This window comes from Mirounga angustirostris, unplaced genomic scaffold (assembly GCF_029215605.1).
Source record: "Mirounga angustirostris isolate CCGP_5_RB_7025 unplaced genomic scaffold, mMirAng1.0.hap1 SCAF_3, whole genome shotgun sequence".
NCBI classification, from domain to species: Eukaryota; Metazoa; Chordata; class Mammalia; order Carnivora; family Phocidae; genus Mirounga; species Mirounga angustirostris.
Window position 1 is genome coordinate 6,966,877 of NW_026991711.1, and position 25,254 is coordinate 6,992,130.

Consider the following 25,254-nt stretch of genomic DNA (forward strand, 5'->3'; position numbering starts at 1 on the left):
TAGAATTTTAGGTGGGTTAGGTGGCTCCTTTGAGCACGAAAACATGCAGTGATAAGGAAGTCTGTGTGGTATGTATATGGGTATGCACGCTAACATGCACGGACAGAAGTGTGTCAAGAGCAATCTCAATAACTAGACAGGTGAAGTGGTACAATAGCCAAGTTAAAGGACATAGATTTCACTCAACATCTGGGTATTAATTATTTCCTACATATATACACGATGTTAACAAATACAATTAAGCTAAGACATGGTAATCTGCTCACTTGAGCTCAGAATTTCTAGTTCTTTGTTATTTTCATTTCACTGAAGTGGTAAGCCACAACATGTGTTGAATTATGTCAAAGGAAGGTGGGGGGGGGGACCCACAATAATTGACCAAGGATCAAGGCAAATGAAGGATATACATTTTGAAATCATTTCTAACATAATAAATTACCTGTGTTTCAAGTACCACAGAACCTTCAAAGGGCACAGACGTTCACATCAGAATGCATACAACAAATCTTCTTTATCCCCTTCTAATTGATTCCACTGTTCCCACTGCAAACCGACAGTAAAAAGAATACTGAATTTTTCTTTTCTTTTACTTAAATATTAATATTGCTAAATTTCTGTTTACTACACTTTGTGGAAAATTGCATAGCTAACATGTCACCAACAATGATGGAAGAGATTTCGTGCCTAACTCCATAAATCAATAACTATTTAAATAGGTTTCCTTTAGAAAAATCCCGAAGACATTTCCTTTAAATTTTTGTTTGAGTTTATTACTATATGAAATCATCAATTCTGGGTCTTTGGGGATAAAAAGATTAATCTTACCAACTAACACTTTATATCCTAGTTGTGGAGATAACACCAGGGCATAAGTCAATATAATCTAAGAGGGAAATATTAAATACAACAATAACAGTACACTTACATTTTAAAGTAAATTCAGAAGAAGAAATTATTTCAGAGAATTTAATTCTTTATAATAAATCTTTCTTGGCCGGATAGGATATAAAAAATTTTGCTATGTATCGGGAATTCAAAGTTGAGTTTGGAATAATCTTTGGCCTCGAGGTGGATAATACACTGTGGAGAAGATAATTGTGAATCAGGGAATTGATGAAAGAGAGGAATGCAGAAATATATAGATGTAGAAAGACTAATTCTCCTGTTCTTGCTTGAGAATATTAGGAGGATGAGGGCCCATTAATGAGCACATCAAATAGGAAGGCCTTACTGTGTGAAGGTTGCTTGACAGGGACAGGTAGGAGACAAGACTGGAAAACAGAGCAGAACCAGGCTATCATGGACCTCTGAGGGCTCCAGGTTTTCAGTTCAATATCTGAGAATTTGAATATGAGTCTGAGTATGTGAGCAATAGGATTGGAGAGCTCTGATCTAGAACAACAAAATCTGGGTTTAGAACAAAGGTGTTTGGATTAAAAAAAACCCATGAAAACCTAGAGGTAGGGACCTACTTATAAGTTATGCCATTGGGTGGGAGGAAGAGGATTTGAGGGAAGTTATCAGGGGCTATGTGGTATCGTCAGTGGAATTATAAAAAAATGGATGCAAAAAGTTGCTACAGAGGCAAGAATAATGCTTCAATAAAAATTGATACGGGAGAAAAAGGGGGTGGAGTCAAAGCTAACGCTGAGTATTTAAACATGGCTAACGTGGAGGCTGGTGCAATTAATGCAGAAATAAAGGAACTAGAAGAAAGAATTTGGAAGAACAGGCAGACTGAACTCGAAGAGCTGATGAGTTTCTATGGTGTATGCCCAGCAGGCAATCAGAAATCTGGGGCTGGATCTCAGGACACAATCAGGGGTGGAATAAACATTTGTAAATCATTTGAAGAGAACTATAATCCGAAGTCATGAGATGGATTTAACAAGATTGCCACGAGACAGAGAGTCAGGGGTAGATCTCAGAACAGCCACAGTGGGAGTCGGGAAGTGGGACACAAAAGGAAGCAAGCAAAGGAAACAGAAGAGGGCCAAGGGTAGAAAGGGAGTTTACACAGGGCAGCACAGGGTCAGATTGCAGAGCATAAAACAATGTCTCTTTTCGAACACACTCGCGTTTTATTTGGAAATAGCCAATATTTATGTTCTGCCCTCATCTTTACCTGGTCTACAAGGAATACTCACTGATTCTCAGACATTCCTATTTTGAAAATACGTTTGGTTTCCCCTAAGCTAAAAAATGATGGCTTGAACTATGTTTACATCTAGTGTGTGGTGTGGGTTTATCAGTTTCGTGTCCACAAGTCACTTTCCTAAATATGCATTTTCAACAGTTGGTCTTAAGTAGCAGTAATTAAAGTTGACATCCGACCTGCACTGAAGGAGCTCTTGTGCGGCAGGTCACCTAGAAACAAAATACCCTGGGAATACGCAGAAAGAGAGTTTGTGTTTGGCCTGAAGTCACTGATGCCTCAATGCAGGAAGGAAGAGCTGATAATAACTTGAAGCTGTGGACCCACCTCCCTCACTTTCTTCTCTTTTCTTTTTATCTTTTCTCTCTTCTAAGTCTTCGGTTAGTCTAAGTAGAGGAAATTCACACTTACATAATGAACTAAAATGACTTCATGTGAGAAAGGATCATTATATTCTCAACATATTTTTTTCTCGCCACAGCACCTACATGCACACAAATAGAGAAATATATTTAGGAAAGGGATTTTTGTTGACGGTAGTTTTCTTTTCATCTCAAATAGCCTCCATTCCCGCTATACACTCCTTTGTTTCAGACTTAGGCCTTGGAAAATGTTAACATTTTAGTATCATTACTTAAGCATCTAAATAACATCCATACTTGCACAAATTCCATGTTTTATGTATCTCTTTGTTTGTTTTACATAACAGATTCATTTATTTTAAATAACACTCAATTATTTCTGAACTAATGCAAATTGGTCTAGTTATTTCACCTTCAGAAAAAAAATACAAGGTTGTCTATTTCTTAGTCTTTACTAAGATATAATATTTATTTGTTTTCTTAGACTTTGAATTGTAAAATAGCTGACCTCTTAGAAATATTACTTGTTCCTGGAGGAAAAAAAAGCACCAGGATCCCAACTACCATCCACCTTGTGTGGTCACTGGTCACTGTCTTCAGAATCTCAGACTGTTTTTCAAGTCCTTGTTTGTCTTTCGGGTGGCCTTTCTTGTGAAAATAGGTTACCTTGTTATTCTGAATATCAATTACGATGTCCTTGACTCCCTCTTGATAGTATGGAATTGAATTCCTCTTCCACTGAGTGTCCACAATAAAGGACTTATTCAGCAGGCTGAAGATGGTGTCATTTGAAATGGCGAAAGGAAGCCCTCATTTTCATTCCAATTAGCGAAGAAGGGAGAGAGCTGCTGTCTTACCTTTACTTCTCATTGCCTAGGAAAGGAACGACACCGGAAATTGGACCCCAGCCCCTGCCTAGGCTGGTCGAAATCAGCCGTATCTAGCAGACAAGAGGCAGTTTGTGAATATGGAAGCCTGGCTTTCAAATTGTCTTGGGTTAGTTACCAACATTTTCCCCAGAGGGAAACATAGTGCAATGATCCTTCCCTTAGTAATAAGATTTTCCATGAAGGCAAGTTAAGAGTGGAATAGAAGGAGCCTGAGGATGAGCTATGATTGTCTTGTGTAAACAAAAAGCTCCATGTTGCTTGTTAGCTGTTCTTTACCTTTTAGGACAGACAGAGACCAAGAAGATACTAATATTTGTAGATGACGTCAATTGCTTTTTTTCCCCAATATGTGAATGTGATTTTTTAGTACTGATATTATCTTACTTTTATGGACTCTCTTCCTTGCCATCAATATATATTTATGTGGGGAAATATTGTATTTTGTTTAGTTGCAAAGGATTAATTAAAAATAAAGTATTATATTTTAAGCAATTTAAAAAATTCTATTTGCACCCAAATAAAAGATATCATGTGCTCTAATTAAGGAGTTTTAGAGTCATACTAAATTCACTAGAATAGAAAGAAATTATGAAATATTTGAGATGCAAAAAAGAGTAATGTATACAATCTGAATTTTGTCTACTCCTGTCTTCATATCTGTTTCAATGAAGAATAAGAGTTTGTATTTCTTTCATTTTTTCTGGTTCAGAGTGATTCAGGGAAAGGCAGAATTAGAGAAGTTGGGGAAAAGAAAGAAATATATGAGGATAGATTTTGCAAGTTACAGGTAAGATAAAATGATAAGGCCAGATGGAAAAGGGCATTGAGGTTTTAGAGAAATTTTTGAAGAATCGTTATAAAGAAATGTTCACAAAACAGTATTAAGTAGAATGAGGGCAGTGCTGAGTACTTATTTTATAAGGGACTCAGGAAGACTGCATCAGATAGACAAATAATGAACATAGTGCATCGTCAATGATTAAAAATTTTTTGCTGGGTGTTATATGGAACTAATGAATCATTGAACACTACATCAAAAATTAATGATGTGCTATATGTTTGCTAATTGAACTTAATAAAAATTTTTCGAATCAAGGAGATACTATAATTGGAAATTTTTTATTCCAGGTAAGATCTTTTGTATTATATCCAGGAAAATTATGAGAACCATTTGATGTGAACGTTAACAATGTTATTTTGTCACAAGTGTCTCAGTTTGAATAATTACACATTTTTTTTATTATGAGCTATTATGAGCAAACTATACCTATATTAGAATCACATAAAGGTAATACACATCAATTCTATGTTGTCCACCTTCTATGCCCGCTGATGTACTGAGGACCAATGGAGTCGTTGAGTACAAGTTATTTATTTATACAATATGCACTGGTCAATCATTAGGAGGTCATCAAGAAGTAAACTGAGATGAATCAAGTCAAAATCTGGTTAAGAGATCTTCACCAGCTGCTCTTCCCTGTTTTCCTGGACTGCTAACCTGGACTGGGTAGAAGATGTGGTCTAAATACACATTAAGTGCAGAACTTGAGCCTCCTGTGGCTTCATTCTGGATGAGACCCATAGAACTACCATAAAGGGTGAGGGAGTTTCCCATTAAGCAAGAGTATTGCTCATGGCGAAGTTTTCCTCATTGCTATACAGAACTGTTTTGTGTTCTCTCTATACTTTTAATTATAACTGGAATGTTGAAATTATAACATAAAGATCAGTTGGTCTATTCATTCTTTTGGTTATTCATTTAATCAACTACAACTGATTTTCAATTTCAATACTGTATGTATGGGTCTGGATGCTGGCATGAAACAGGAAATAAAACACATGGTGCTCACCTTCATGGATATTGCCATCTCCAAGAAATCAAACAAATCTAATAGGAAAATTACTGTAATTATTATCATGATGATTACAAAGACAGGTTGTACATACTGTGAAGAGGAGACAGGGCCAGCTTCGTCAGGGCACAGCCTGCATGGTCATTCAGGGGCTCCTGCTTAGAAGGGCCAACTCTTGGGTTAGTGCTCTGCTGGCATCTTCTGAAATTGTACATAATTTTCCAATGGGGCTCCATATTCTCACTTTGCACTGGGCCCTGCAAATATGAAGCTGGTCTTGAGAAGATGCTGCAGTAGTGAAAAACAAGGGGGTACCTAGATTAGAGATGATAATGAAGGAGCACTACCTCGGAGGAGGTCATTCCAATCAGGTTTCTCCTACATCATACGCATAGGTTAAAAATAACCAGACCCAGCCCTTTCCCTGTTCCTAATCCACCTGCAGCTCTGGCTAAAGGGATGGCGGTCACAGAATGAATAAGTTAACTGGTAGGAGGCAGATAGGTACATAATATAGTTCCAAACGCTTTTTTTGAAAACTATGAAGAAATGCTTTTTAAAAATGGACAAAGGAGGGGTGCCTGGGTAGCTCAGTCATTTAAGCATCCCAACTCTTGATTTCAGCTCAGGTCTTGATCTCAGGGTCTTGAGTTCAGGCCTATGTTGGGCTTCATGCTGGGTGTGGAGCTTACTTTAAAATAAAATAAAATAAAATAAATAAAATAAAAATGGACAAAGGATACAAAATTCACAAAACAATAAATAAAATAGGCCAATAAAATATGAAAAGATGGCTCTCTCAAGAATCAGAAGTATAAAAAGTAATCCAATAGCAGATAATGGACCTGTCAAATTGGCAATAAAAAAATACGATGTCCAGATTTGGTGTATTAGTCAAAGTACTTGTTGTAAGAAATATAAGGTTTATCTGGGTTACACCAGGATAGTTTATAAGAAAGAAGTTAGATAACTCACCGGGTTGGGGAGGGGTATTAGAGAATGAAGCCTGAAACCAAGCGTGACAGCATAGTGCCCCAAACCATGCTTAGCAATTGCCCTGAAAACTCTCCAACCAGGGAATGGCAGAAGAGCTCCCGCAAACAAGGGTGGCAAGAAGAAGGACCATTCCACTATCAACAAGGTAGTGAGCAGAGAGTCCACCATCAACATTTACAAGCCCATCCATGGAGTGGGTTTCGAGAAGTGTTTCCATCCGGCATTCAGAGAAATTCGGAAATGTGCCATGAAGGAGATGGGAATTCCAGATGTGCACTTTGAAACGGGGCTCAACAAAGCTCTCTGGGCCAAAGGAATAAGGAATGTTCCATACCGTATCTGTGTGCGGTTGTCCGGAAGATGTAACGTGGATGATGATTCACCAAACAAGCCCTCTACATTGCTTACCTGTGTACCTGTCACGGCTTTCAAAAATCTACAGACAGTTACTATGGATGAGAACTAAGCACTGATTGTCAAATAAAGGTATGAAACTGCAAAATAAATAAATAAATAAATAAATAAATAAATAAATAAATAAATAAATAAATAAATAAAATAAAAATTGCCCTGAAAAGAAAACCACCACAAATGCTACTGTGCCATGTAACAAAAGTAAAAACCGTTTTCATTTCTTCTCCACTTAAGACACTTCCGGATCAGGAAACTTAAAACTACTTTACCCAGCATCCTGACACTCATTCCATTACCACTTGCAGCATGACGGATTTTGTAAAGGGCTTTCTTCCTCACGCCACCTATCACACATACAGCATTACTCATGTTGAAGAAAAAATGATAAATTGAACTTTTTTAGAGCTCAAAGTCTGTATTTATCAAAAGATATAATTAAGCCATGGGCTAGAAAATATATCTACAGCTTATTTGACAAAGACTTATAACCAAATATATAAAGAACTCCCAAAATCCACAATTAAAAGGAAAACAACACATTAAAAAAAAACAAACCTTAAACATAGAATTACCTCATAAATCAGCAATCCCACTCCTACATATCTACCCAAAAGGATAGAAAACAAGTACATGTCCACACACCTTTATAACAGCACTATTCACAATGGCCAAAAGGTAGAAATAACCTAAATGTCCAAAAACAGATGAATGGAAAAACAAATTGTTTTATACTTACAATGGACTATCATTTTGCCATAAAAAGAAATGAAGTAGTGTCACATGCTACTCCATGGGAGAACCTCCAAAATACTGTTATTTATATTCTTAAACCCTTCCAAGGGTAATTTTAAGTGAAAAGAGTCAGACATGAAAGGTCACATATTATATGATTCAATTTATATGAAATATCTGTAACAGATCAATCTACAGAGACAAGACACAGATCAGTGTTGGCAAGGGGTCAGGATGGGTGGAGAATGGGAAAATTGCTTAATGGGTATGGGGTTTGATTTGGATTGACAAAAGTGCTCTGGAATTACGGAGAGGTACTGGTTGTAGAATATTGTGAATGGACTAGATATCACTGAATTATTCACTTTTAAATGGTTAATTTTATGTTATATCAATTTCACCTCAAAAATTATTTTTAAAATGTATGGTCAAAAGACTAATACACTTCACCAAAAAAAAAAAAAGATATATGATATGATAGGCAACACACATGTGAAAAGAGCATCACCATTATTAGTTATCAAGGATATATAAATTAAAGCTTCAGTGAGATACCATTTTACACCCACTGAAATGTCTGAAAGAAAAACGAAGTATGACCGAAAAACATTAAATATTAGGGAAATGTGGAGGAACTGACACTTCTCATATTTTGCTGATGGGAATGTCAAATAGTTCAGCCACTTTGAAGAAGCCACTTTCTTATAAAGGTAAGCATACAGCCAGTGTATGACCCATTGGTTCCACTCTAATCATGTACCCAACATACATGAACACATATGTCCATAGAAATGACTTGTTCAGAAAAATTCATAGCAGCTTAATTCATAAGAGCCCCAAACAAGAGAGAATGCAACTGTCCATCACTAGAAAAATAGATTAAAACAACAACAGCAACAACAATCCCCTGTCATAGACTCATACAATAAATTACTGGTCAGCAAGAAAAATGAACACACTACAGATCCACACAACAGTGTGGATGAATCTCAACAAGGGCATTGTAAGAGAGATCGGTTGGGCACACAAAGGAATATAGTGATTAATTCATTATATAATGTCCATGAACTTCCACAATATACTGTCATATCAAAAAGAGGGGTTTTTTTTGGGGGGTGCATTAAAAGGGGAGGAAAGAATGATCTGAGGTGATGAAATGCTCGATAGAGTGTTAGTTGCTTGAATATAAAGAATTTCCAAAATTCATAGGGCTGAACACTTATGATTTGTATATATTTTACACTGACGATGATATTTTTCCTTTGTTAATCAGTGTGATTTTTTTTCACATATTTCTAACACAACTGATTTTATGACATTAATTTGATCTGGACAATAATGTCTTAGCTATTACCCCTTCTGTAACAGGATTATATATATCCAGTTCGAATATATATTTTGCTGTTTTTCTTTCAGAGAGGAGTATCATACCTGTGCCCAGTCTCATTTGGCACACTAATAATCATGCACCTGCTGATTTGCCATCATATGACATAATTTCCTAAAGTGCCACCTGCGATCGAACATATTGTACCGCTTCAATGTAAAAACTTTATGAATATTAAAAACAAATGCTTCTGCTTCCTTGTATGTACTTGGCTTCACATTCTACTCGCCGTGCCTAACCCAGGTGTTGATTTAAAATTCAGTGGCACAAAACGATTATCTATCATTCTAAATTATCTCATATTCTTTTAATCCTTGATGCCTCTAAGACCGAAGCCTGGAAAACACTTCCTTTCCAATTGACCATATAGCACATTTTGTCATTAAAAGCTGATGCTTCATCATTTGGAATTTCATTCTAAACAAAGATTCATAAGTGAGCCTTCTAGCAGCTGCCTTGTCAGGTTTGTGAAAGGGAAAAATTAAATCTACTATATTTATTCCAAGCTTCCTCTGTAATGGATCTCATATGAGAGCTTAATTTTATTTTCTGTTTATCAGAAATAAGGCCTATCAAAGACACGGTATGCAGGTAATTATGTAAAGCCATCACACAGATGGTGGATAATAATAAGAAATTGTTGATGAAAATCTGTCCCTTTAACAAGCAAAGAGAAATGGCATTTGACTCTCCTTCTTATAAATGTTAATACCTAGTGCTTGGTTGTACTTCCACTTAACCAGAAAAAAGAGATCTGGCATTGATAGTAATTTGAAGGGGTGAAATAACGCACAGCCCTTCCTTTATTCTATCAGCATAGCCGGGAGTGATTGATAGAGAATGCATAGATGATAGATGATAGATAGAGAGATAGATAGATAGATATATGATAGATATCTAAGTACATATATGCATGCATACATACATACATAGACAGATAGATACATAGATAATTAAAATCGTCAAACAGAATGCTGCCACACACTCATGAATAGTCTTCTATGAATGACATTTACCCTTCTTAAACAATTTTTTAAAGTTCACTTCATGGGTGCAAATTGTGGCATTGGCCACTGACTTAATTCTTTGTCTCATTTATAGTGTTACTGTTAAAATGGTAGACGTGAAAAGTCATTAGTCCAAATATTTGTTCATTTCTTCATTTAGAAGTACTTTTAAAGAGACTGACATGTTCCAGGCACTGTGTGAGTTGTGAATAAGACCAACTGGGGCTCTACACATGGAACCTGATGAGTAGCAGAGAAAATGAACAGATGGATATAAGTCTCTGAGATGAGATTAAATTCATCAAACATGTATTCACTCAGTCAGTATTTACTGAAGACTTACTATCTGCCAGCCCGAGGTGGGAGAGTGGGACTGAAAGGAAAACAGCTATGAGGAGATTCAATCCAGGGAGACTAGAATCAACATTTTCAACCTCCCCAAATTTAAATGTGTTAATATAAGTAAAGTTCTCACCACTATGATTGTCACTTATTAGGCGTAAAATTAATGTTAGTTACAACAGTAGAAGTGTAAGTTGTCATCATCATCCTCATCATCATCTTCTTCATCCTTATCATCCTCCTCATCATCATCACTGTCATCCTCCTCCTCCTCATCATCATCATTGTCATCATCCTCGTCGTCATCATCGTAATTGTTAAACCCACAGTACCTATTAAGCTTTTTTCCTAGTTTACATTTGTACCGCCATCATTCTGCCTTTAGGGAAAAAACCAAATGGTTGAAACAACCATAAAACGAACAAAATTTCTATTATCATTTCTTGTGATATATTCTGAGATAACGTCATTAATAATCAAGTGGAAATAAAGAGTCAAAAATAATTATCAGAAAAGCATATGGCATCAAAAGTGCAAAATGGGAATGAAACTTATTAGTTAAGATACATTTTAATGTTATATTTAGAATATTGATGTGCAGACAAATGTGTGTAGACACTTGTTTAGAGCTTTTTTTTTTTTTGGAATTATTGAGAGACCCACTCCCTATCAAATGCCAATTTGAATCAATCACTTAGAAAGATAATTGGTATAAAGGTAGGAATGAGGGACCACTAAATCAATGCAATGTTATTATAATAATTTAAAATGTAATTTTAGAATGACTTATGATAGATTTTCTTAATCTTGATGCTGTTGGCCTTTGGGGTCAGGTGACTATTTGGGGAGTTCTGTTTTGTGCATCGTACATATTTAGCAGCATCCCTGACCTGTACCCATTAGGAGCCTCTAGCATCCCCCCTGCAGTTGTGACAACCAAAAATGTCCCAGAGGAGCAATATTGCCACCTATTGAGAACCACTGACTATGAAGCAATGATCAAAAAGAATAGGCGTATAGGCCTCTGTAACTTAGAAAACCAGAAGTCTTCGAGAAATGGTTCATGCATAAGAATCTCTGCCTGACCTGATAGAAACTAAGGCTGAGCATGACTAGGGAAAAAAATCAAAATGTTAATTATTTAGATTTGGTGTTCTGAAACCATTTGAATATAACCTGAAATATATGCACAGGCTGAAACAAATGAAAGCAGTCAGAAAAATCTCCATAAAATGTAAAATGGTGAATATTTTTAAAAAGTGAGCAATCCTATAATTTAGTGATAATAAAGAGTCTTAGTTATGAATTTTGTTTCTTTCCACACATGTCTAAATGTTGTACTTCTTGGATTACAAATATAAAGCAAAGTTATCAGATATAAATTTTGTCTATGCAATCATATTTTTACTTTCTGTTAAAAGATCAAACATATGTATGCAAAACAGGTTAGTGTCCCCTTTCTCAATTATCTGAATAGCGTTTATCTCTAACAAACTAAACTTAATGAAACACCTGGTGTCTTTAAGAGATTTAAACAATTTTCCAGGCATTTTATCAGTAATTTCCACTCATTTCAAGTACAGAAATTTCCCGACTGGTTAGGACTTATTTATGTTAATTGTAACTTTCACTTAAAGTATTTTTAAGGTGGGCAGAGAGGGCAGTGTGAAGTTCCTACCAATTCTTTAGTTTTAAGAAATAAATTAAAATGACAGACACATCAGTATTGTTAACATAAAGATGTTAAAACAAATACTGAAAATCCAAATTATTTTGGAGTTTGCAGTGGCCAATACCAACTCATTTTGATATTATATTTATGTGGCAGAGGGTGGAATTAAGAGTGGGATTGAGACTTGTTCCTGTGTGTTGTTAGAATCAGTCCCTGGCCCCCTGCTACCCCATCCCTGTGTGTAGATTTAGGCTCACTTTCCTGTATCCTTCTACACTGGTCTTAATCCACTTTGAACATTGACCGTGGACCTCCTCACTACAATTTCAACCAGATAGTCCCAAGTATGCTGTTAAGAATATTAATAACAGAAGATTCTTATAAGCCTTAAAGAAGGGAAAAAAAAACCTTGCCCTTTGTTGCATATTGCGGGGGGGGGGGGGGCAGATTTTATTAAGGAAAAGGAATTTCTTTCAAGGAAAAGAAAATGTGAGCTCTTTTTCAGTGTGTATGAAACTGACAATCCATGGTATAAAAACAATGATGATTCCAAATATGTAAAGAATTTAGACATAACGTTTCCAAACATTGTGTCATAAGCATATGGAATGCATTGACCAAAATCGCCATCAAAGCAAACCTAAATGAGCTTACAAATCAGACATTTTTACATCAGGAAGAGGATTACGGCATACAACGGCAAGTCAGCAAACAGAATTATAACAAAAGTGGACAGACTCTTTGAGACACATGGCATTTTCAGTTCATCCATCTAAAATATAAATCTATACTTTTAATTAAAATATGCCTCCCAAAGCCAGTGCACATGGCTTAGCATGCTTAGAATTATGCTGGGCTTGGCCTAGGGCATAATTTATATATGTGGTTCGAGTCCTTGGCTCACTAATGAAAAACATGCGATACTAGAAGGAAAATTGGGAGCAATTTCTATCATGCCAGTTAAGCCTAGCATTAATTTTACTGGGAAACTTAGTGTCCTGTTAGCAAAATGAAGTCTGTAGTTCAGTAGATCAGAGTCAAAAGATGCACACATCTACTGGGGGAGCATGCATTAAGTATTTTAACAACCTCATTTCATACGTTCAGATTGGATGCTGGCTTGGGCCTGGACACAAGGATTCTCCTGTGCTGCCTGAACGGTGGTCTCCAAGCTCATCCCATGGGGCTGCTGCAGGCAGGGATCTTCATTGACTCTTTCTTGCCTCCTGAAACCTCTTCCTTCTCTTCCCACTTGTCACTGGCCGATGCACAGATACTGTAAAAAGGAATGTTTTCTTATTGCTTCTCATTTTCTGGGAGGCAAAACTATACTAGACACTATGAAGTGTTTTATAACACACTGATATATTAAATCTTAATGAAAACACAAAGAAGTCAGTTTTTTTTTGTATTCATTTTACAGATAACTGTTCACACAGTGGCCCTTGTTTTTGTTTTTTGTTTTTAATATTTTTTATTTATTTATCTGAGAGAGAGAATGGGAGACAGAGAGCATGAGAGGGGGAGGATCAGAGGCAGAAGCAGACTCCCCGCCGAGCAGGGAGCCCGATGCGGGACTCGATCCCGGGACTCCAGGATCATGACCTGAGCCGAAGGCAGTTGCTTAACCAACTGGGCCACCCAGGCACCCCAGTGGCTCTTGTTTTTTGATCTCTGCTTATATGACCATTTATGTTGCAGAGGCTATGCCAAGTACTTTCATCCTTATAAAATTCAGAGACATGATGGTTCATGTTACTGTTCTGGGTTGAATTGTGTCCTCTCATTCATGTGTTGAAGTTCTAACCACAGTATTTCAGAATGTGACTTTATTTGGAAATAGGGTCCTTGCAGATGTAACTACTTAAGATAAGGCAAACCTGAGGAGGGTGGCCCCTTATCCAATAGGATTGCTGTTTTTCAAAAAAAGGGGAAGCACACAGGGAGAACACTATGTAAAGATGAAGGCAGAGATCAGGATGATGCATTTACAAGCTAAGGGACACCCAGCATTGTCAAAAAATCATGGGAAACATGGAACCACATGGGAGAGGCATGGACCTGCTTTGCTCTCAGGAGGAACTGACATCTTAATCTTGGATGTCTAGCCTCCAGAACTGTGAGCCAACAAAATTTGGTTATTCTAAATCATCCTTTTTATGTACTTTGTTATGGGAGCCACAGGAAAACTAGTACAACTATACAAAAGTAATACAACTGATACCATTTTATAAGTGAAAAGATGGAGGCCCTTGAAGGTCACAATGCCAACCTAGGCATAAAAGTCAGACTGTCCAGGCTAAGTCCAGCAGCTTCAGAACACACAGTCTTCCTCCTTCACTTTCCTTCTCTGTAGCTTTCTTAAAAAAAAAAAAAAAAAAAAAAAAAAAAGTATTTATTTGAGAGAGAGAGTGAGAGAGCACACAAGCAGGGGGAGGGGCAGAGGGAGATGCAGACTCCCTGCTGAGCAAGGATCAGGACATGGGGCTCAATCCCAGGACCCTGGGATCATGACCTGATCTGAATGCAGACACTTAACAGACTGAGCCACACAGGTGCCCCTGTAGGTTTCTTTCTACCTGACTCTGCCCAGCATAGTATCCTGGGAATTGTCAATCACTCTTCCCAGGCCTAGAACTTGGACAATTGATTTGTTGGCAGAAGCTGAAGACAAGACATTTGAGTCAGTAGTGTTTTTCTCAAGGAAATCTATTAAAGGTGATATAAAAACTAGTTCTTAGCAACACAGCTCTTACCCCACAGAAACCAAGAGCTTGGCTTCTTCCCCTCCCACGGCCTGTGCCTGTCCCCACCGCAAACACCCTCTCTGGGTAGTATAGACCCATCTTTCACTAAGCCATGCTCTCGTGCCTGCTCTGAATGGCCTGGGAAGGTTTAACACTTACTCAGTGCTTCACAACGGTCTTGTGGGAGGGGTGGTGGACAGATAGTGAGCAACGTTATACTTTACCTTCTGTTTAAGCATGGGTCATGAAGAGGGTTATCCCAAGTCTCTTTGATAGTCCCTTATTCATATATCGGTCTCAAAGAGCAGGGGAGCAGCAGTGAGTATCCCCCCCCATGGGTGACGGGCCTTGAGGATCACGTGCTTTTGCTAATTCTGCCTGGCAAGCTTAGGTGGCTTCTTAACATCCAGCCATTCCCAGAGACCTTCTGCCATCCCAGGAGTCGATGCTACTCTCAGCACTTACTCTGTTTTCCTTTCCTTCCTTCTCCCCACACTCTCCACTCCTATTATCTGTCTACAGCATCTTTCCCTTCTCTTCCTGGCATTCCCGCTGGATGAGGTGTTGTTCAGTGCTTTTTCCACACCAGCGACACTTGTTTTGTCACTGGGCTTTTTTTTTTTTTTTCCCTTCTTATCACAGACCTGGTTAACCATCTGCTCCCAATCTTTTTTTTTTTTTTTGAGTAGAGGGGTGCTATTCTTGAATCCTCTGCCATTCTGATAACTGCATTTCTGACACACCCTTTCTCTTTTACTTACTGCCAAGACTAATTTATATTATTTTTTTAATTTTTTTTTAAATTTATATTATCTTAGGGGCGCCTGGGTGGCTCAGATGGTTAAGCGTCTGCCTTTGGCTCAGGTCATGATCCCAGGGTCCTGGGATTGAGTCCCACATCAGGCTCCCTGCTCCTTGGGAGCCTGCTTCTCCCTCTGCCTCTCTCTCTCTCTGTCTCTCATGAATAAATAATAAAAATCTTAAAAAAAAATTTAAAAATTTATATTATCTTAAAAATAAAAAATACTGGGATGCCCGGGTGGCTCAGTTGGTTAAACGTCTGCCTTCTGCTCAGGTCATGATCCCAGGGTCCTGGGATCGAGTCCTATATCGGGCTCCTTGCTCAGCAGGGAGCCTGCTTCTCCCTCTGCTTGCTGTTCCCCCTGCTTGTGCTCTCTCTCTCTGACAAATAAATAAATAGATCTTTAAAAAAATAAAAAGAATAAAGATACTGACATTTCGAATCTGTCTTCAGTGGCCAACGGATCTTTGGAGAAAAACTATGGTTGCCCTTAGACATTTGATTCAGTGGCTTCATCCACCTGGGATTTGAAGAAGTTATGGGGCAAACTGCAAAAGCATAAGCTGTAGAAGCTGTAGCTCCTAGCAAGGTTACTGTGCCTGCATGACAATTCAGTTGCTGCACTAATAACCATTCCAGGGTTCGAGAAAGGACACAGCCTTGAACTATGATGAAGTCAGAGTGTAAATGACACGGAGTCCCCACCCCCACCCCCGCCCTGCCAAAGGGGCAGGGGGAAAACATCCTGCATGAGGAGGTGGAGTCCTTCCACCCTCCCCCCCACCACAATGGTGACACTGCCTTGTCACGGATATGTCACATGATCCCAATCACATTGCTCTGGTGTTTGCATCTGAAAAATAAAAGACCTTGGATTACACAGTTTGTAAAGTCTCTCGGCATGTCTAAAGAAAATCCATTATAAATTGTCCAAACCTGTTTTTTACATGGTTTTTAAAAATCCACCAAGAAATAATAAGATAAATATGATAAAGAAGAAAAGAGAGAATAATAAAGACCCCCAAAGATGAGAGATAATACCGAATCACTTAAAACTATTACATACTCCCACTTCGAGAAAGTATGTCAGAAGTTACACAGAAGGCATGTCAGGAAAAGATGCACAGGGCATCTGCACCCCATGGTCAGGACTGAGGAGGAGAGCAAGCAGCAGGAGCGAGTGCTGACCACGTTAGAAGGGGTTGGGCTGCATTTCACTCAGAGGAAAAACACAGCTGAAAAGGAGAAAGAAGTTTCATAAATTATGAAATGAAAAACTATAGATTTAATTACCAAACAGATTGGATTTTGAATGTGGGAGTTATCACATGGTAAGGCATTTGTCTGCAGGATGAAGTTGATCAATATGGGAGGCTAAGAGACTCTCCTCTGTCTCTCTCAGAAAACCTGCCATCCACCCCAAGGCTGTCCGCACTGTCACAGAGTCACCTGGTGACCACAGGGACGAGTGAGTTCCTCTCTTGTGAACTTCAGAAAGTTGTCTTCTCACTTTTGGAGATTGCAACTCTTTATACCATCAAAATTCAGTGAGAACCATCCCCACGGATACTTACCTTATTAGAAATTACAACTGACAAAACTATAAATGTTTGTTTACAAATTAACAGAAAATAATGATAAAGCCATAAAATGTTATAATAAATATAATATTTTCATGAAAAATAACTATGAAAACAGTGAGGAGGATGGAATTGCATTCCATATTTGCAAATCTCTTTAATGCTCAGCTTAATTGAAGCTAGCTGGATGCTCACATTTGTTTTGCATTCAATCTGCAGCTGTATGTGTTTTGATTGAATTATATGATTAAAATCCAGCTTCAAACAGATATATAGTATTTTAGTGGCTATTTCAAATCATTGGGGATATTTTTTTTTGATGCTACAAAATGGTGTTTTTTTTTAAAAGGTTAGTTGCAACTAAAACCATAATAAACGCTTCATATGATGATAAAATGATTAAAATCCATTGATCTGTCTGGCACTTTGAATGAATCTTTTATCCATGCATGTTTTATGAATTATGCATTGGTCATTTGGAAAGTATTAGTTCACTCAATTATTCACATCTTCCAAATGTTGACACATTTCATTATACAAGTTTTAAAAATCACATTTGTTACTATCACCACTGAGTAGAAGAGTCTAAGTGTAGGGAACTTGTCAAACTTATGACGGCAAAGACAAATTTTCCAAATTTTAATTTTTGCCTCTTAAGTTCCAATTTTAGCATTCATCAACCGTACCACAAGTTCTTTTTATTGAAGTAGCAGCCTTGTCTTTTCTCATTTCCCAGAAAATGTTTGCCCAATTACCCTAGTATAAATAAGCATAGTTTGTCTATAAGTGACTGAACCCAAAGCATTAGTTTAAGTATTTGCTAATAAGTTTAATAGGTTAGCAGGTATAAGACTTATGGCTCGGTTGATGGCTTCAAAACCCCAAGGGTGGGCTTTCTTCTTTCCCAGAATTCTTTTCTGTAATCCCCTAGGCTGTAAATCCCGTTTTTGTAGCTAGAACATGCTGAAGTGTTGATTCTGCTTTAATCCAGAGCCCAGTGCATGTATATTGGAGTCTGTGTTAGTGCATGAAGCAAGTACTTTCTTTGTCATGCACTTGGCCCCACATTTGGAGTTGTCAGGGTTAGCTATGGGTTATGTGAAGAAATGAAGGAAGGGTGGAAGGAAGGAAGGAAGGAAGGAAGGAAGGAAGGAAGGAAGGTAAAGAGGGAGGTAGGGAGGGAGGAAGGAAGATAGGGAGGGAGGGAGGAAGGAAGGAAAGAAGGGAAGGAGCTAAGGAAGGAAGAGAAGGAGAAAATTAAGGAAGAAAGGAAAGAAGGAAGGGTGGGGGGAAGAGAAAGAAGGACGAAGAGCAACAAACTAGGTTGAATCTGGTAGATAGATTTGGAGATGAGGCTTCAGATTCTAAAGTCAGACTTTTTCATGTCATATCCAGGCTGCAACATTCACTTGATTGTTTAAGAAGAAAGACTCTTGGGCCTCTGTGTCTGAGTTTCCTTGTTTGTTAACTGTGGTAAATAGTGGCACTTACCTCCTAAGATTGTTGTCAACATTAATTGAAATGGCACATGGAAAGTGTTTGGCAGTTGGTAATGATCAGTAAATGATAGCTGGCTTTATTACTAATGACTGCAAAAGTGTTCATGATCTTTAGGTTTTTACTGAGAAAGGAGAAAGATTGCTGTCTGTCTCCCTCCAACAAACAGGACATTGTTTCCAGTTGTTATAAGCACATGAAGAGATCATCACTATGTGTCTGGCCTTCACAGTAGTTTTTGCATGGGTCAAGTGTGTTCCTTTACAACAGAGGTTCTCATTACCGCATGGGTCACTCACCTTGAGGAGCCAACTCCTTTGGGATAAGTATGCTTAGGCAAAGAAAGCATTAGACTGCCATTCTCTGGGCCATAGTGCATTTGTCCATGTTTTAGAAATGGTAAAATATCATAGACAACACTGAAGCAGGGAGCGTCTTCGATTAGCAATAATCGCGCCTCGGATAAACCTCATTGGCTACGATACTACCACTGCGCAAAGCTGAAGCAGGGAGCGTCTTAAAGAGGGCAAAACTGGCAGTGGGAATTCTAGTTAGGAGGCCATTCTATGAGGGCAGGGAAAGTTGACAAGAGCCTAGCCAAGCCAGTAGCAGGACAGATAGAAGAAGGGGTGCACTCAGGAGACAGTGAAGCACCACTTTCATTTGATTTATTCTCATGTTCCTCAAACACATCGTTTTATTTATTCTCATATTCCTCAAGCACATCGTCCACTCACTATCCTCTCATTCTTGAGTTGCAGGTTAAATATCATGTGTCAAGAAGTTCTGAGGGTGGGAAGCACTGGCTGAGATTCTAACGTAAATTAACACACTGTCACTTCTTATATTCTTACACCTCCATTACAGGCCCCTCCACCTGTTCGTTGCAATGGTTTATGTTCTGTGATTAAATGTCAGTCGCCAACATTACTCTTACACGGTGTCCTCATCGTACTGTCAATCTCTCCCAAGCCTTTGTGCCTCCTCCAAATCCCTGCTTCAGGTGCTCAAAACCCACAGATTTCTAATCAACTCAGTTAAGATCACCTGCATTTTCTCAGTTCGTTTCATTTTTTCATTTTTTTTTTAAAGATTATTTATTTATTTATTTGAGAGAGAGAGAATGAGAGACAGAGCACAGGAGAGGGAGGAGGGTCAGAGGGAGAAGCAGACTCCCTGCCGAGCAGGGAGCCCGATGCGGGACTCGATCCTGGGACTCCAGGATCATGACCTGAGCCGAAGGCAGTCGCTTAACCAACTGAGCTACCCAGGCGCCCCCGTTTCATTTTTTTCTTAAGATACCATGTTTGTAGGCATTGGTCTTTCATATTTTCAGCATTCAAAGGTCTATTTAATGTCACTTTCCTCCTGAAACCTTTCTATAGCCAGAAAAAAGAGTCTATCCAACATAGGATCTAACCTAAATCAAGCTATTCCTTTCCCTGTTATCAATAAATATGTATAGCATTTCCTGGCCATATTCATACAATATATAAAATAAAATGAATAAAATGTCTGTATTTGAATTTTTGGAGCTACCTTGTCAACCTCTCAAATGAGTCAGCAGCTTGAATATGCACTTCTAAGCCCTAAATAAGATATTTCTATTTCCTACATACGAGTGATGAAAAAAAGAATATATAACCTTGAAGAAAATTAGTTGCCAAGATTTCTTCATTCTATTCCAAGATTAATACTTCAAAATGTTTAAATACTTTCACTAAGAATATTGAATCATGAACGTTTGATATTAAACATTTTCATTTTTAGGAAGTGTAAAAAGGATGGCTTCTATGATAAGGGCATAGAAACCACTGCATTTATTATTTAGCAAAATCAAAGGACAGGATGAAGAACGGGGATGAATTCATGTGCTCAAGTTCAGAATTTGTCACCTAAAAATAGGTTTTGGAGAAAATCTTTATATATTTTTAAAGACTTTATTTATTTATTTATTTGAGAGACTGAGAGTGCGAGCAAGAGAGTACAAGCAGGGGGAGAAACACAGAGAGAGGGAGAAGCAGATTTCCCACTGAGCAGAGAGCCTGATGTGGGGCTCGATCCCAGGACAGGGGATCATGACCTGAGCCGAAGGCAGCTGCTTAACCAAACTGAGCCACCCAGGAGCTCTATTTTATTTTTTAAGGTAAATTATTATAATTGTCATTTTCCCACTATTGTAGTAAATACTAAATCAATAACAGGGAAAATAATTCTTATCCCCTATAAAGGCAATTTAAATCAATGATGTCTACATTGATCTTACTCGGAAAATTGAGTGATTTCTACCTCCTCTTCCCAACTTGTTGCCTCTGGTTTCTCACATGTATTTTTCATATTTTCTTTACTAAAACCACAGAATGGGAAAAAAAAGATGAAATCTGCAACTATATCTAAGGTTATTCATTAGCTTTGTCAAAATACTTTCCTGAAAAGTTGAATGTGTTTACCTTTCATGAGCTGTGGACAAGAAAACCCACCTTACCAGTCTTTTCAACATTTGCACATTATGGGTTTTCTTTTAAAGTTATGATAAAGAACTTTGATTTTTTTTTTTAAATAGTAAGTTATCAGAAAATAGAGATGGTAGACTTGCTCCTTTTGTTCCTGTCCTGGGACTAGCCATCCTTTTGGAAGCTTATGACCAGAGTATATGCAGCTAGTTTGCATGACAGTGTGATGAGGTGATTTCAAAAGTAGAAGAAATCACCCCCCAAAGCAGAGAATTCATGAGTTTTGTGCTAGCATTGTTCCTAAGGTTGACTGACTGATTAGCACAGGGTCCTAATGGAGGTAATATTTGTTTAATCTGTATGCATCCCATTACATCTATTCTGATCCTCTGCAGCCAGCAATTTCTCTAACCCTAGCCAGCATCCAGGCTGCAGCAAACTCATGGCAAAATAGTATAAAAACTTAATACTAAGCAAGATTCTATTCTAGAAAAAGTATTTTGAAAGAAATATATATTATAATTAGGTATAAGATACAAAGGAATAACTTGAAATCATTCAACACCCCTACTAGTTAATAATAGGGTATTTGTTATATAAATGAGGAGTTTATATTATTATAATCTCCATGTTGATGAGAGATTTAAAATACTCTCTCACTGCATTTGATTTATAACTCACCGAAATAATAAATGAAACTAAATATTTTACCAACATTATGGACATATATCTATTTGAATCATTGATACAAGATTATGCTCTGAATAAAATCATATTATATTAACTCTTGTTTGAAGGAGACTATAAAACACATGCCCACAAAGTGCTTTCACATATGGACTGAAGAAGATTGTGGGAATTGTAATACAGTTATTTCATGCTAGAGGTGTAGAAAATGGTGCTCAGAGAAATAAAGATCGAAACAATATAGAATTCTGTTAAATCACCCTAGAAAATTTTGGTCTAAGTGAGAAATATAATTTCTAATTTCTAATAAAATATAATCTTTATATTAGCTTAAATATTATTTGATTTCAACATTCTTATTAAACACATCACCAAAAATGTATAAAAGCAAAATAGTTTTTAAAAAGGTCAAAAGAAGTGTTAGCATGCATTCAATTATAATTGAAATTAAATAGTCTCTAAAAACATGCTGCTTATTTATTATCAAGTATTCATTATCATGATTGTATTTTAGTATTAAAGTATAAAATTAAGTACATTCCTACACAAAGAATGAACACTGTTCACTTTCTTACCCAAAGCCAGTGATATGAGTATATTCCATTGCTAGTCTCTCTCAAAGCCTCTCTCTCTCTCAATCTCTGAGTGTGTGTGTGTGTGTGTGTGTATGTGTTTGCATCTTTCTTTGTCTATCAACATTTTTCTCTTCCTTTAGATGCAAATGAATTTACATTTACTATTGGGACTTAAAGTAGAAACTGCTATTTCACTGACTTTTTTTATTAAGTTTCTAATTTTAATTCTAGTATAGTTAGCATACAGTGTTATCTTAGTTTCAGTTGTACAATATAGTGATTCAACAATTCTGTACATTCCTTAAATCACACAAGTTACCATGATTGAATCATGACTCTTGAATCTAAGAAACAGGAAATCTTCTTAGACCAATAACAAGAATAAAAGTTGAATTAGGAATCAAAAATCTCCCAGCACAGAAAAGCCCAAAACTATAATTTCCCTGGTGAATTCCACCAAATATTAAAAAAAATAATAATAATGACAATCTTTATCAAAATCTTAGAAATAATGGAATATAGGGAACATTCAAAATCATTCTATGAGACCAATACTACCCTGCTACCAAATCAGGACAAAACAATACAAGGACAAAAAAGTCTAGTTTGTCTTGATATAAGTGTTGCTACTCCGACTTTCTTTTGATATCCATTTGCATGATAAACGTTTCCCCAATCCCTGATTTTCAAGCTGCTGGTGTCTTTAGGTTCAAAATGGCTCTCTGTAGGCAGCATATAGATGAGTCTTATTTTTTTATCCATTCTGAAACTCTATATCATTTAATTGGAGCATTTAGTCCATTAACATTCAAAGTAATTACTGATAGATATCTATTTATTGCCATTTTATTACTTGTTTTGGATGTTGTTTCTGGATATTTTCTCTGATCCTTTCTTGTCTTTGTCACTTTTGGTCTCTCCTTTACACTCAGAGTCCCCTTTAATATTTCTTGCAGGGCTGGTTTAATGCTCATGGACTCCTTTAGTTATCTTTTGTCTGGGAAACTCTATCTCCCCTCTATTCTGAATGATAGACTTGCTGGATAGAGCATTCTTGGCTGCAGATTTTTTTCCCATTCAGCACTTTGAATATATCATGCCATTCTCTTCTGGCTTGCTCAGTTTCTATTGTGAAATCTCCAGCTAGCCTTATGGGTTTTCCCTTGTAAGTTACTGATTTCTTTAGTCTTGCTGCTTTTAAGATCTTTCCTTTATCGCTATATTTTGCAAATGTAGTTACAATAGGTCTTGGTGTTGGCCTGCTTTTGTTTATTTTGATAGGAGTTCTTTGCCTCCTGGATCTGAATGTCCATTTCCTTCCCCAGATTAGGGAAGTTTTCAGCTATTATTTCTTGAAATAAATTCTCTGCCCTCTTTCTCTATCTTCTTCTGGTACTAGTATACTGTGAATGTTATTATGTTTGATGGATTCATCGAGTTCCTTAAGTCTATTCTTGTGTTGCATAATTCTTCTTTTTTCTCTTTTGTTCAGCTTTATTATTTTCCATTATTTTTTCTTCTAATTCATGAATCCATTCCTCTGCTTCTTCCAGCCTGCTGTTCATTACATCAAGCGTGTTTCCAACCTCATTTATTGCATTCTTCATCTCTGATTATTTTTTAACTCTTTTATCTCTGATAAGGGCTTCACTGTTGTCTTCTATTCTTTTCTCAAGCCCAATGAGTATCCTTGTAATTGTTGCTTTAAATTCTCCATCACGCATGTTACTTATATCTGTTTCACTTATATCTCTCACCTTGGCCTTATCTTGTTCTTTCATTTGGGATAAATTCCTTCATCTTGGCACTTTGACTAAGTCTCTGTCTTCTGCTCTGTGTTAGAAAAGCCAAATATGTTAGCTAATAATAATAATTATTATTCAGGAGTGCTCTGGAAAGTAATGGCCTTATGAAGAAGAGGTTATGTAGTGCCCAGATCCTGCTGCTTTAGAGAGTGTCTCTAGTGTGTGCTACCTGCAGGCTGCTTTGTATTTTGGCTGCTCTATCCTTCAGGGCAATCATCTGCAGAGGCTCCTCTTGCCTGTATTGGGCAGTGATTTGTCCCTGGCCCGAATGTGGCAAGTTTTAACTAGGTGTGCTCTGGTCTGCTTGTGAAATGAGACGTGACACCAACTCCACCAGAACTGAGGTTCTACAGAACTCTCAGGTTGGGAAACATGGTGTGGCAAGGAGTTTGTGCTGGTCTTCTGGGGGAGGGGCCCACCACAGTGGGACTAAGGCAAGCTTGATTGGGAAGGGCAGTCCTGCCAGAGTGCTGGGCAGTGGGGCTTGGTGTAAGCAAGTTAGGCAGCTAGTGTCCAAGCTGAGCTGATTCCCTCAGGTGTCTCTGTGTTTATACTGAGGGGTGGGGGAGGGAAATGGCACCAACCAGTTTCTTTCTCCTGGAGAGGTGTCTTCCTGAATGCTGCCTCTCAGGAAGTGCTCCTAGAATAGAGAATAATCTCCCCACTGTGTGCCCCAGACATTTTTCAGATCACTGTTTCCACGATGTTTGCCTCCAGGTTGTTTGCCTGCCTTCTCTCCAGAGCAGTGTAGTGCCCTCTTGGCTTTATTCCCGACAAGCCTGCTGATCTTTAAAACCCAGGCTTTAGAGACTTGGTATGTATATGGGCAAGGGGGCCTGCACTGGTCTTCTGGGGGAGGGACCCCCTGCACTGGGACTGAGGCAAGCTTGATTGAGAAGGGCAGTCCTGCCAGAGTGCTGGGCCATGGGGCTTGGTGTAAGCAAGTTAGGCAGCTAGTGTCCAAGCTGAGCTGATTCCTTCAGGTGGCACTGTGTCTGAGGGAGGGAGGAAAATGGCTCCTGCCAGCTCCCCTATTCCCAGAGGGATGTCTCTGAACATTGCCTCTTAGGGACACTCACTAGGATGGGCAAATAATCTCCCCACAGTGTGCCCCAGGCATTCTTCAAATCACCGTTTCTACACTGTCTGCCCCCAGGGTGTGCCATCTCTCTAGGAGCCGTGCAGTGTCCTCCAGGCTCTATCCCAGCCAAGCCTGCTGACCTTTAAAACTCCAGGCTTTAAGCTCTGATGGTGGCAAGAACTCAAGAATTCAGCCCCTCTCATTTTCCAAGCCAATG

The 25,254-nt window shown here is 38.0% G+C and overlaps 1 pseudogene; it reads right to left on the bottom strand.

Moving 5' to 3' along the window:
- Positions 1–18,806: 18,806 nt before the first annotated feature.
- Positions 18,807–18,938, bottom strand: LOC123839954 (U4 spliceosomal RNA; annotated as a pseudogene).
- Positions 18,939–25,254: the final 6,316 nt, after the last annotated feature.